This window comes from Macaca thibetana, chromosome 6 (assembly GCF_024542745.1).
Source record: "Macaca thibetana thibetana isolate TM-01 chromosome 6, ASM2454274v1, whole genome shotgun sequence".
NCBI lineage: Eukaryota > Metazoa > Chordata > Mammalia > Primates > Cercopithecidae > Macaca > Macaca thibetana.
The window spans coordinates 139,574,801-139,589,408 of NC_065583.1; the positions used below are offsets into that span (position 1 = coordinate 139,574,801).

Below are 14,608 nucleotides of genomic sequence, written 5' to 3' on the forward strand. Positions count from 1 at the left end.
AAAAACACTATGTGGGCCAAACAAAATACATTTGCAAGCCAAATATAGTTCTTAGGGAGCCAGTTAACCTGTCACAAAATGTATTGGCATTAAAAATTTATTGTCTTGCTGCTGAAATAATCTTAAAATATAAACTGTTTTAAGACCTAGATTTCAATGCACAGAAGTTGACCAAAATGTGCCTGAATGTTTTCTTAACATTCTTTAGGGTCAGAATCTGAAGCTCTCCACTCCAAAATAATTCAAAGTTTTTTTCTTTATGACATTATTTAACCCCAGATACCGAAATCCTAGGCATCATCTTAGATTATGCTTCTCAAAACAACAACTAAAATAAACCCTTTAGCTCTGGCTTCAGACCATGGTCTACAACATCTTCTAAGCAGGTGAAGCATCTTCTATGTAAGAGTGGAATGGAGTATGAAAAACATAACAGCACCTAAAATAACTGGTATTTGGCAAAGCGATTTCAGAAAGGGTCATTCTTGTTAAGAAATAAAATCCTACAGACCAGAGGCCTGTGAGCTTGATAACTGATCCCGGATAAGAAGATCAACAGTATTAAGAAAGGAATCCTAGAAGACCTCAGACCCATGCATGTCAGCCCATCCTTAACCTTGACTTGATACGCTGTTGTATTGGGAAAAGCAAGGATCAGAAACAACAAAATGTATCTCTGTTTGAACAAAATCTTTTCTAATACGTGAAAGATGAGTATTAGCAAGGTAGAGAAATTCAAGCTGTGTAAACAGAGTGAAGAGGCTGCTTTGACCACATGATCAGCCTTACTCGGAGTGCTAATTCATAGGATGATGTCAACCTGAACAAAAGTGATATAGACAGATATCAAAGAGTTCTGCTTCTCTTGGTATTTTCGTTAATGAGTTGGATGAAGATATACGAATCATATCTAACTTATCTGTGGAACAACGTATCTCGTGTTCTCAGAGCGTAATGCATATGCTTACATTACTACATATAATATTATATGGCAATGATTTCTAAAACCATCTTTCTCGTGATACTAGATACCACCCTGGACAATGTGGAGAAATGGGCAAAACAGCAAATATACAGGGTGTAATAGTAGGATTCTAATAAATAAATCCAATAAAATAAATTTAGCATGGACGTCAGGGTCCAAAATGAAATGATAATGTTGATAACAATAACACCTAGAAAATGAACAAATACAGATGGGAGGAGATGTGATTTAGTAGCAACACATGGGAAAACCACAAAAAAATGGTTAATAAGCTGGGCCAATATTGTAAGATGGCCATAAAAATACCAAAAAGGACTACCTTTTTGTCTCCTCACTTTATCAGATGCATAATGTTGAAAATCCTGTCCTCCAGTGGCATTAAATTTGGAGGATTCATTTTTGTTTGAAAAATAAGTAGATAATCTAATATCAAATTATTAACATGAAACAAAAATTATGATTGTTGGTTTCATTACTGCCCAAGTCATCACAAATTCTTGCTCAATATAAATCTTACTCTAGGCAATCCCATCTCACCATAAGTGCCAGCTACTACCTATTTCATAGAAGTACCCACATGTGGGTACTTTGAACCATATACATAAAACAAGCAAAATTTTAAAACCCTTGAATTATCTGTCAATATTGCAAAATAGAGTGTTTAAAAAAATCAAAATTAAGAAGCTCTGGAAATACTCATTCCACATCTCACAGTACAACAACCAACTCCAGGTAAGAGCAGTCACTCCTTCCTAAGAACATGTGTTCTAGAGTTTTTCATAGTTCTCACCTTTCCTTATAGGTCCTCAAAACTGAGACAAGTTTCAGTTGCCATTTACCATCTAGATTATCACTGTTGTCTATCTTGCAGTAGTGTTAAAAAGAAAGTGACATATTTCTGATTGTCTCTGTATCAAAAGCATAAAGACAAATGGCAGGTCAGGCCTACTTCTGCCATTTATGTAACGTCCCCTGTCCCTGTAAGCATTTGAGTTTCTGATTCCAGCAATGCAGCTTGCGGAAAGAACTTAGTACAGCACTCACAGCTTTGACTATTTGTGAGTTGAAAAAGTTTCAAAACAGTCATCTGTAATTTTATTGAAGCTGGCCTTCAGGAAAGGATGAGTTGGCTAAGTCCTAAGTCTAGCCAGTGGCCCAATGTCTATATGTCAACACAGTTTGGTTGCTCTCCAGTCACCATTACATACTCAGTGCAGCTCATACAGTGTTTCTTTGTGAAAAGTAAATCCCCGACCCCCCCCTCAAAAGAAAGCTAACTGCCAGTTCCAGTGGGGGCAAGGGGAGTAAAGTCCACATGAGGCAATGGTATGGGGTAGAACAATGTGAGATAGATAGAAGTAATACGTATCTATATGTACAACTTGTCACCTGCAAGTCTTGTCACCTTCAGATATATGTTCAACTTGTCACCTGCAAGTCTCATAGGTACCTTAAACTATGTCCAAAAATGATTCTTGATTCATAACTCTCCTAAATTTGTTCTTCCCCTAACCTACACCCTCTCAAAATATGGCTAATTTATTCAAGCAAAAAAAGAAGTAAAATGGTGACTTTGCTGTTGGTTACAATCAGTGATGTAACTTATCCTACTATGAATTGTACACAGGAACATGAAAACACGACTCAAGAAATTTTCTTTCTTTTATTTGGCTGTATGAGGAAAATCAAATGCAAGCTCAGTATTTGTCATAAAGGTTCCAAGACATATATTTCATGACTACTGACGGTCTACTTGTTATCAAAATACTTACAACAGTTGCCAACTTAAAAAAATTGTCCCTACATAAAACTAATTACAAACTAATGTAGTTTTACACACTGTCAAATGGAAACATTATTTTTAAATATAGTCATGTGTGCTTAACGACAAGGATACAGTTCTGAGATTTGTGTTAGGCAATTTTGTTGTTGTGCAAACATCATAGAGTGTACTTACACAAACCTACATGGTACAGTCTACTAGACACCTACGCTATATGGTATAATAGCCTATTGCTCCTAAGGCTATAAATCTGTGCAGCATGTTACTGTACTCAATACTGAAGGCAGCTGTAACAGAACGGAAGTATTTGGGTATCCAAACATAAAAAAGGTACAGTAAAAATACAGTATCATAATCTAATGAGACGACCATCATATATATGGTCTGTTATTGACCTAAACATCATCATATGGTACACGACTGTAAATGCTTTACTGCCACACTCTCTCAGTAAGATCATGCGCTGGAATTTCTCAAGTGGGATAGCCATAAATTCCATGCATCCTAGATTTTTTAGGAGGAGCTCATTCTCAATAATTTTACAAAAGATAATCTCAAAAAGGCATGAGGTCATACTTAAGATAATGAAAGATTATCCTTCACAGAAGATATACAGTAGCAATTTTAAGCCTATTAACCTAGGATATTCTTACACTTGTATAACATAAGTCATCACTAAATCATTCATGAATGTCAACAAAGTGAAATAACAGTATGTTCCTCATATACAGTAGTTCGTTGAATATGCAGGAGGCAACGTTTGTGTTCAGTAAAATGTAATATCACAACAAAATTCCTTTTAATATCAGAAGGGAGGAAATGAGGACTACTTGATACTTAACTGTAGTAACCATCTATTTATTGAGTGGGCCTCCTGGCTTTGAACCACACTGGTCACTTCCATATGTCATTCACAGGGCAGAGACATGTCTGTCCAGGACGCCGCTGCAAATCTGATGCCTACCTAGTGCCTGTCAAGGAAAAGGCACTCAACAGTGACTTTAATGACTCACATCCCACTCTAACTCCTCTATAAAAGGAAAGAAAGATCAGACCCTGACCTTCAAAAATGAATACAGGACTATTCAAGACAACAACAGAAGAAGAAAAATGCCTTCAATTCAAAATAAAACGTATTGGCAATGGAAGGCATTTCAGTTTTAAAGCAAATAAAACTCGACAAAATATTTCTCAATGACCAGAAGCAACAAAATAGTTTGTCAGAATGCCCTGAAATGCTTTCCATGACAGTTTGATAAAACTTACATAACACAATTATTCTGCTTGGAAATTCTGTATTATTAAGAATAGAATACTGGCTTTAATCACCATATCAGATCAGTGAGATCAAGGTAACATTTATTAAATATTACATGTGGGCACCATGAGCTGGATATTATTATCCCCATTTGACAGATAAGGAAATACAAAACTTGCCCAAGTTCACATAACCAGTAGTAGTAAATGGGAAACGGGATCTGATCCAAGACTCTCTACCACATGGCATGCTTTATGTGTGGGAAATTCAGGAAAGTAAAAAGAGTAACAGTCAACTGTAATTTCAACACACGAAACACAGCATCACCTAACATTCGGCCTATAGTCTTCCTGGCATTTTCCCACATAATATGTAGAACATTGTACACACACACATATACATGCATGCACACACACACACTCCATAAGCAAAAACAAGGATCAACCTACCCATACTGTTTTACAATCTGCTTTTTCAGTTTACAAATATTGAGTATCTTTCCACATCTATAAATATTCCTCTACATCACTATTAAAGAAAGGGTATTCTATCACATGTATGTACCACAGTTCATTTAATCAGTCCCCCTATTATTGAGCATTTAAGGTGTTTCTAGTTAATAACTATTATAAACAAACTTACAGGCTGGGCACGGTGGCTCACGCCTGTAATCCTAGCACTTTGGGAGGCCGAGGCAGGCGAATCATGAGGTCAGGAGATCGAGACCATAACACAGTGAAACCCCATCTCTACTAAAAATACAAAAAATTAGCCAGGCGTGGTGGCAGGTGCCTGCAGTCCCAGCTACTTGGGAGGCTGAGACAGGAGAATGGCGCGAACCCTGAACCCAGGAGGCGGAGCTTGCAGTGAGCCGAGATGGCACCACTGCACTACTGCCTGTACGACAGAGCGAGACTCCGTCTAAAAAAAAAAATTACAAAAATCATTTTTGCAAATTAGAGGAGGGTTTTTTTTTCATGTATATTTTTGTGGAGGTCACTAGAATCTGGAAGTGAGTTTCTTCCAAACTTCAGAGGACCTCCCTCCAGATTTTGGTACACCCTAGTAAGTAAGCTTCTTAAGAATCACTGCGAGGAGAAAGGTATTGACAGGAGTATGGTGCACACATGCACTATAACCACTCTGTATACATGCTTTATTGTTTCTCCTTCGTTTAGATTCCTAGCAGTGAACATGCCTGACTAAGGGATGGGGCACATTTTTGAGGCTTCTGATGAGTAATACAAAATTGCCCTCCTGTAAAATTATAACAATTGAAACACTCACCAACAGCATTTGAAAGTGACAATTTCCAAAACCCTCCAGTTGACCGGATTTGTTTTTAAACAATCATATCCTCATAGGGCCATAAATTTTTTTTTTTTTTTTTTTTTTGAGACAGAGTCTCGCTCTGTCACCCAGGCTGGAGTGCAGAGGCGGGATCTCAGCTCACTGCGAGCTCCGCCTCCCAGGTTGACGCCATTCTCCTGCCTCAGCCTCCCAAGTAGCTGGGACTACAGGCGCCCGCCACCTCGCCCGGTTAGTTTTTTTTTTTTTTTTTTTAAGTAGAGATGGGGTTTCACCGTGTTAGCCAGGATGGTCTTGATCTCCCGACCTCGTGATCCGCCCGTCTTGGCCTCCCAAAGTGCTGGGATTACAGGCTTGAGCCACCGTGCCCGGCCATAAATTTTTAAAATAGCTGAGCTATTGATAAAGCACATCTGAAAAAAAAAAAAACAGGGAAAAATTCAAACAATAAATGCTAGATTTTAAAGCGTCTGTTTTCAAATACAAAATATAAAACTTAATGATACCAGATACCAGTAGGCTGAACTTAACAGAATGACTTTAGAAAATCCAGTGATAAGAGATTTTGAAAGGTACCAAGCTAAGATGTAAAATACCGCACCTTTGTTTGCCTGTCTGGCTTAAGAGTTTGGGTTTTAATAGCAACATGTTCTATTTTTCTAACAAGAAACTCATAAAATGGTATATTCTTTCAGATTGTGTAAGTACTGTCTTATAGCTAACATGGCAATCTGAAGTTCTTAAAATTCCTTTAGATAATCACTTATTCAACAAACATGTGAATGTCTACTATAGACTAGACACTGTTCTAATGCTAGGGACACGGTAGTAAATCTCACAAAAGTTCCTGCCCTTGAGGAGCTGCTGGTTCTAGAGAGGAGTTCAGAACCCTGCAGTTAAGAGTCCAAAAATCATGGTTATACTGCCAATCAGGACTCCTGGATTATTTGGCAAATTATAACAACACCTCTGGGTCTACGTTTCTTTATCTTAAGAAGCTGACCAGATGGATCTGAAGGGCCTTCCAACTTTCCATCAAGTTATCTACTTCACTTGATTTTTGTTTGAGTGCTTAATTTTCTACTATTCATGAGAGCTTTACATTTTAAGCTCTATATAGTTTTTCCACAAAATCAGATTCTCCCAAAAGAACAATTTTACATTTACAGTAAAATTGTGGTGATCCAGGCAACTTCAAGGAATAAGTGTAGGATGAAGTTCCAGTTAGAAGAAAATGTATGCTCCTAACTTTAACTGTTTCTATGGAGATGTTTCTGCAATGGTCTTGCCTCTTTCACCTTTGTACTGCACTATAAACACTAAGGCAAGAAGCATGGCATGACTGTGGGTCTCCAAGCCTGTTGCATGGAAACAGCTGGCATCCTGTCCCCACGCAGCAGGCGCCTTAGTGCTTACCGTGGCACTTGGGTGTCCTCAGGGGCTGCAGCCTAAAGTCCTGCTGGTGATTTGCACCTCTCTCCCACTCACCTTACCTCCAACTCAACAGGTACAACAATTCTGCCTGAAGTCTACATCTCACTGCCCTGTTAGCATTTCTGTCACCTCTTGTTATTTTCCACCAGATGTTCCTGCTACCACAATTCAACAGTCTTCAGATTCAGGGTGTCTTTGGAGAAGCCTACTTTGGGGAGAAGTTAGAAAAGGTATTGCAAGAGGCCTCAGTATTCCAAGGCAGTCTCTGGAAGAGCACCACACGTACACTTTAGGTAGTGATATCACCGCCTTGTGGCCTCTAAGGATATTGCTGCTTAGTAATATAGATACATATTCCCCACTCTAAGCATATACAATGATTCCAATTCTTTCTCTGTATCTTCCTTATAAACCAGAAGAATGATTGGAAGCCAAGATTTTCACCTCTGTGCAAAAGTATAGAAAAAAATACACCTACCAGAAGTTTTTCCTCAACTTCCAACATGAAAGCGTAGAACAGTATCTCCCAAACACAAGCTTTGCTCACCTGAGCAGTAACAGCAGCAACATCCTATAAGAATGCATGTGTTGTCATTTTAGACAACGTAAGACAAATTTGCAATTTCCATTATTTCACAAAAGGAAAGGTAAAGGAATTGGTAAAAACACTTTAACTCAGGCATCTAAGCCTCTAAATTTACCCCAAATGGTAGGTGTTTCTACTCTTTTACTGAAGAACTTTTGCTATATCAGGACAAAAGGACATAGGCCTGTTTACTGAAGAGTAAGGATCTAAAGAACCCTCCTTTACAGATAATTTGCACAGAACTTAAGAGAAACAGTTGGAAATAAAATTGTCATAAATAGGAACAGCTTATTATGCTAAGGTATTAATCGCTTAAGACAGGATACAAAAAAGTTGAAAACCATCATTCTGGAAGACCACAACACTTCTAATATGGAACAGGAGTCCAAAAGACACAGTCAAGAGAAAGATGTAGATTCTTATTAGACATCTATAACAACTGCTTGGCATAAAACTCATTTCCCAAGTTTTCAATTATTATTTAGAATGACAGATTAGAAGTTGGGAAAAGGAAATGCCACAAATTATTGATATTCCCTATAGGGCAGGCACACATTCCTCCTGTGAGAATAAAAGTACCTACATATATTTTATCTACTCATTAGTCTGTCATCTGGCCCAAAGAATTAAAACATTCAATACACACACACACACACACACACACACACACACACACAAGGCATCTTTGAAATCTTACACTTATACAAATGGCTATTACACGGAAATAAAAGATAAAAATACTCATCTTTCTGAAAATCTCTCATAAATCACTATAATTTTACTGAAAAGGGTTTGTTTTTAAGGTTTTACACTTGAATTTCATGGAAGAGCAGTCAAGTGTAATCGACTTAAAGCAATACTCCGACTAAAGTGATAATTTGAAAGAAAAATGGTAACAGTATAACCAATTGCCTGTGTCAAAGGCCAGAGCCAAGCTGGAAAACTAAAAGACTCCCAAATCTAAGTATTTTGACCAAAAGCAGGTAAGATTATTTTGTAAATTCTCTAAGTATTCATTTACTCAATAACTATTCATAGCCCACTATGTGATGAAGGTGGTTCCTGGTGCTGCAAATGCAATCGGTAACAAGCAGATGTGTTGCTAGCCCCCTGGAGCTTCCAGCCTATAGAGGAACTCCACCACTCACATCTTTCCCATTTCTGTAAACATTTCTTGACTTATGCAACACATATAGGCATCAACCCCAGCCCACTCCTCTCCTGCCTGCAGCTCTCTCCTTTCACCAACACCAGCCACAGAGGCGGTCCTCTGTCCCTCAGGTATGCAAGGCTCAGTCCTGCTCCAAGGCCTTTGCACTTGCCCTTCCCTCTGCCTGAGCCACTCTTCTCTCAGATCTCCAAAATCATAGGCTTCTTCCCCTTCATTCAACTCTCAGCTCAGACTCCTCCACCCCAGAGAGGCTTCTCAGGCCACTTGAAGTAAAACAGCAGCCCACATCCTGTCCCATTCTACCATGCAACCCTGCTTTATTTCTTTTGCAGCACTTAGCACTATCTAGTCACTATCACTTATTGCATCTTTGCTTTTTATCCATCTCCTTCACTGAGATTATAGCAGGGTCTGTCTGTCCTGTGCAGTGCCATAATTTAGTCCCTGGAAAGTTGTCTGGAATATTAACAGATGCCCAATAAATACCTATTTAAGAACAAATATACACAAGGTTAGCAGTTTTGTATCACAACAGGTACCAAATAAAAGGCAAGGGAATGCCTTAAATTCTAAGGGGTGTTTGCACCATTTAAACTATATATATATATAGTTTAAATGTTTTAAAAGATTATCATAGCTTACACTAGTCCTAAAAAATAGCCCTCAAAAATAAGCATAATGAAAATACTAAAGTTCAACATTGGCTAATGTTCAAGCTTTATAATGTATCAGGCTCAATTCCTAGTATTAGCATTACTTTTATAATTTATTCTTTTTCAAAAGCATGCTGACAAGAGACCCCAATTTTTTCATTTTAAAGAAAAGCAAGAGCTAAATATTTTTTAAAAGCATCCATCCCCTTAAAAGTTGTTATTAATCTTATCATAAACTATAAAATTTGTAACCATATTATACTAACATTAAAATATAAGATACTGGTGATAATCTACAGAAGGCAGTGATTTGAGTGCCTAATGCCAACCAAATTTTACGAAACATAAACTACCCTCATCTTCAATTTAATCAAAGGTACAAGCTGCCTATGTTTAAAAATATTTAAACACTTAAGAATTTTTCCTACAGATTATTCTTTAAAATGTGTATCTGTTCCTTCTTTTCTTTTGTTGAAACAAAGAGCCAAGTTGTTACCCAAGGAATAATGACTTTAGTTACTAACCATCATGGCTCCCACTTCATAGCAAAGATGCCAAAGGCTCTTATGGATTACTGTGAAGTTATATAGAAGCAAACAATGCACGCTGGGGAGAAGGCACATTTATTTCCTGAAAGGTGATATAAAGAAACAAATGACTACTCCCTTTGGGCCTTTGGGAATAACCAAATCCACTTAAAAACCTCAAAAACTAATGCTTTACAATTTCATAGCAAATTATTAGAAACAACCTACGTATATCACAATAAAGAGGCTAAATAAATTATGGTCCATCCCTAATGGAGTACTCAGCAGCTGTTAGAGAATGAGGCAGGCTCTCTCAGATATCAATGGAGATTGCCATGATTTAGTACTCTGGGGAGGGAAGAGGGACAGGGGGAGGTGGTGCAGAGTATACAATGGGTCCTCATCTTTGGGAATACAAACAAAAAGAACACTTACAAAATGTTTACACATACGAAATGAGCATAGGCTATCTCTGGAAAGACATACACAAGGAGCCAGTAGCTGTGGAACATGATGAGAGAGAGGTATACTTTCTACTCTGTATCCTTTATATCTATTGAATCTTCTCCATTGTGAATAGATTACCTGCTGCACAATTAACATAAGAATAATGCATACTATTACCAACATATTTGTCAAAGATGACCATTCAGAAGCAAATTTTTCAAAAATCACAAAAGTTTTGCTCCTTCAACAGCAGAGTCCCTGATTCTCATTCCCCAGAAGAGAATTCAAGTCTCCAATAATCAGAGGCTTGCTAGTGATCTCACCTATTACAAAGCAAAGAAGTCTCAATTCAATTCTTGGAGAGGAAATAGCTGCTCAGACCAACTTGAGAACACATCATATATTTAAATTGAGCTTGCAACTGACTCCCTAATGAAGTTTCCAAATGAACAGTTGCACCCGACTATAAGGCAGAAAGTCAACGTAAAAGACAAGTAAAAGAACGGTCTCATGTTTTTAAAAACACATTATACTTAGGCTTCCTTTTCTCTGCCAGGCTTAGACAAGAAACCCTCTGGTAATAGTGAAATGTAATTTCAGATCTGTGGCAAAATAATCATGTAAGGGGAAGGGCAAGTAGCATTTGCGCTGAAAAAACTCCTTGGTTTATTCACCTGTGAAAAGGAAAGGTTTGCTTTAAATTTAATTTCTATACCATTTCTGGACCCCTGCCTAAACGATACTATATCACATTAATCTTACTTCAAGCAAATAACTTGTTAAAATTAAAAACTAATCTGAAACTGAACACGAATTGGAAGGCAAACTTCAAACTGAAACTTTTCTGTTGAAAGAATGTATCTTTTAAAGACACATAAAAAGAAATGCAAAGAACCGATTTCCATATAAATGCTATTCAATAACAGTGCAGGTTTTAACAATATTTAACTGCACTAAACACATTCAAAAAGGAACACAAAGATACCCAACTGCAAATAAAAGACCTCATATATTTTTGGTGGCGGAATGGGTGGGGGGGGGGCAAAATCACATTAATTCAGATTAATCATGTAAATTCAGAACACGTGATGTGCAGTTTTGCGTTGCTCAGAACTCCTGAATCCAGCTTTGTGCTTTTACACAACATAACAGAAATGGCATCTTTCACAAAGCCTAACTTTGACCTCCAACACTTTAACTTTGGGTTTAACCAGTATACCATCTTCGGAAGTAAGCACATAAAAATACAGGTAAGTCAAATGCACTACGGATACAGAAAGGACGGGGAACAGGTTTAAAGTGGAGTTGAAGCACAGGGACACGAAATCACCTGGCAGGTCAGCTCTCCAAAAGAAAAACATTTCAAGCTCCCTCCCATCCCCCAGGTAACCTCTGGCCTCACAACTCACTGCCGCGCGTGGGGCAGAAGTTCTGGGTGCTAGAGTCCGCGCCCCCCGGGACACGAGGGTGACCCAAGGGCGCGCGGAGAGCGGCGGGACCTGGAGCGGCGCTCTCCGGAGTCACTCCCCTAGGACGCTCCGCAGAGCCCGGAGCGCTGCCCCACCCCGCCCGGGCCGCCCCTGGGGACCCCGCTCGGGGCTCAGCGGCTCTCCTGCCCCGCGCCGCGCCCACCCACCCCCGGCACTCACGGTACGCTCCCGCGCCGCTATCTTGCCATCCCTGGCCGCCGGCTCTGTCGCCTCGGCCGCCGCCCTGGGGCTGCCCAGAGCCCACAGCCGCCCGGGGGCAGGAGCCGCCAAGGAGGGGGCCGGGCACAACCCGCCGCCGCCGTCTCGCTTCCCCAGTGCCGGCGAGAGGCTGCTCTAGGCGGCCACGGGCGAAGGGCGGCCCGCTGCGCTCTGCGAACCCCGCGGGCCGCCGCCGCCGCCGCCGCCGCCGCCTCCAGAGCCGCCCAGAGGCAACACTAACGGCCACCGCCACGGCCGAGTCGCTCCAGCCGGGACTGCGGCGCGCGGGGGCGGCGCCTGCACGCCGCTCGGCTGGGGGCGCAGCGGGCCCGGCCCCGCCCCTGACCCGCCCCTGCCCCCGGCCCCGCCCTAACCCGCGCGCCCCCGCCGATCCCCGACCGCGCGCCCGCGCGCCCGCGGGGCTGCTCCAGGCACTCGGAGGAACGCGACCGCGCGACGGGCCCCGGACGCCGAGGGTGGTGCTTCCTCCTAGCCTCCGGTGGTGAGGCTGCTCACAGAAGGTCATGGAAGCGCAGGGGACAGCGAGGCGGCCGAGCCCAGGCAAATCCTCGCGAAAGGCCCAGTGCGCGACGGCCCTGCGGGGAGGACCGCGGCTCCCCGAATGCTGCCGCTGCAAACAGTGCCTTGAGGAGAGGAAAGCGCGGGACGGTGTTTTCGCCGCCTCTGTTACCACTGCACACACGAAAACCAGCTTCTGGGAGAGGGGGATGATTGTTGAGACTTTGCGAATTACCTAAACAGCCCAGGGCCGAGGCGCCGCCGCTCGCGTTACCGCCCTCCTGCTGGGTGCGGGACTCCCCTGCCCGAGAGGGCCCGCTGGCGCGCCGAGAATATCCTGGAGCCATCTAGTCCTGCCTCGGAGGTGGGGTGGGCTTATTTGTGCGGAGCAGAAACGGATCCCTTAATGGGGTGAGATTTTTCCTCCCTACATTGTTCCCATTTCCGCAGTTTCACTTGGCCTCGGTTTTCTTCCAGAGTAATGACCAAATGAAATTAGCTGGAGAGCGTTTGATGGCGCAGGATCACGGTCTGAAGATGTTTACGCTGTATGCCGGACGCGTTTGATGGTGTTCTCTTCGGCACAATTAATTTTGCAAAGTTAAGAAATGTGCCAGATAGAGCCCCTGGCACGCAGTCAGGACTACAGACACACCTTGAGTAGGAAACTGGCTTGTTTGTTTCATCTGTGATTTATGTGATGCACCAGCACCAAGGCCAACGTGCTTTTTAAAGACCTTTGGATGAAATTCCAAAGCAATTTATAAATTGGCAAAATGAAGCTTGTTTTGTAAAATAACTCTTCCCTGTTGATCATGTAATTAAGTGGGCAACAAAACACCTGAAAGTACATTTATTGAAAAGTAGACTCCCAAAACAAAAATATGTATTTCACAGCTAGATACGGTCGCTATTAGTGTCCTAATCGCCAACTCCATCCATGTGTGTATTTTGAACACTGAAAACGCCTCCTGTTACCCCTAAGACCTTGTTTGGATAACATTTTTCTATTATAGGTGCTTGAAACTAACCCGATTTAAGATGTTTACCCTTTTTCTTGAGTCCTTGATGGTTTGGGAAATTTATCCTTATTCATATTGCACAATCCTGTCACTGTCTTTTCCATCAGGCACAGTGCCTAAGGTCCACAATATTTTTAGAGGCCCACAAAAAAAAAATTTCAAATCAGAAGGAAAAATATTTAGGTTTAAGAAAGTATTTTAATATAAATTAATATATTTGTTTTTGTACTAATACAATCTTAAATATATATATATTTAGTAGTGTAGTGTCCCTCTTAACTTAGATATGTGAGTATCGCTCAGATAAGTACCCTTAAGACAAATTCTTCCCAGAGACTGGGTCAGGAAAGGCTTTCTCCTGATGAAACTATAGTTTCATAAATATATATATATTTAATGGAGTAAGGGGCTCAACGAAGGCAAAAAAGCCTAGGGCCCAAGAAAAACATGATGTGGCCCTGTTGCCTGGGGTTGAAAAATCCCATTCCATAAGAAGAATTTAGTTTTAAGGATATTACATAAAATGTTTCTGTGGCCTTGCTGTAATAGATAGATGGAGATTTGGAGTAGTGATAATGGTTAACATCCACCTGGTACACCATGTGTCCATTACCTCTTAATCTTCATAGCACACCTGTGAAAGCGGTACTATTCTCATACTTGGGGGGTGATGCAGGTTTTGTGGGGCCTGCAATTTATGCAATTTGGGTGGTCCTCTTAAAAGCAAATACTGTGTATTAGTCCGTTCTCACACTGCTATAAAGAACTGCCCGAGACTGGGTAATTTATAAAGGAAAGAAGCTTGATTGACTCACAGTTCCACATGGCTAGGGAGACCTCAGGAAACTTAACAATCATGGTGGAAGGAGAAGCAAGTACCTTTTTCACAAGGAAGCAGGAAAGAATTGTGAGCGGAGGAACTTGCCAAACACAAAACCATCAGATCTCGTGAGAATTCACTTACTATCATGAGAACAACATAGGAAAACTGTCCCCATAATCCAATCACTTCTCTCCCCAACACGTGGGGATTACAATTCAAGATGAGATTTGGGTAGGAACACAAAACCTGACTGTATCACACAGCATGTCCAGGTTGCCCCAGCACCACCCAGTAGAAGGGAAAATGACAGCGGGAAAGTCCAAGCGGAAAGAAACCTCAATTTCAGCTAATTGTGGTGACAAGATATTGCTTTTGCAAATTGTACATAAACACATGACCAGGTG

At 41.0% G+C, this 14,608-nt stretch overlaps 1 protein-coding gene across 3 annotated transcripts in view; it reads right to left on the minus strand.

Annotated features, from left to right (window-relative positions):
- The window catches only part of LIFR (LIF receptor subunit alpha), a 114,404-nt gene that overhangs the window by 63,522 nt on the left and 36,274 nt on the right, over positions 1-14,608 (minus strand). Inside the window, exon 1 of one of the 3 annotated variants that reach the window (XM_050795112.1) lies at positions 12,595-13,160. The exons of 1 other annotated variant lie outside the window; for it this stretch is intronic. The gene's annotated coding sequence lies outside the window, so the exon portion shown is untranslated. Of the gene's footprint in view, positions 1-11,801; positions 12,118-12,594; positions 13,161-14,608 lie in introns of those variants that run through there. One more of the 3 variants, XM_050795113.1, reaches the window with a different exon arrangement.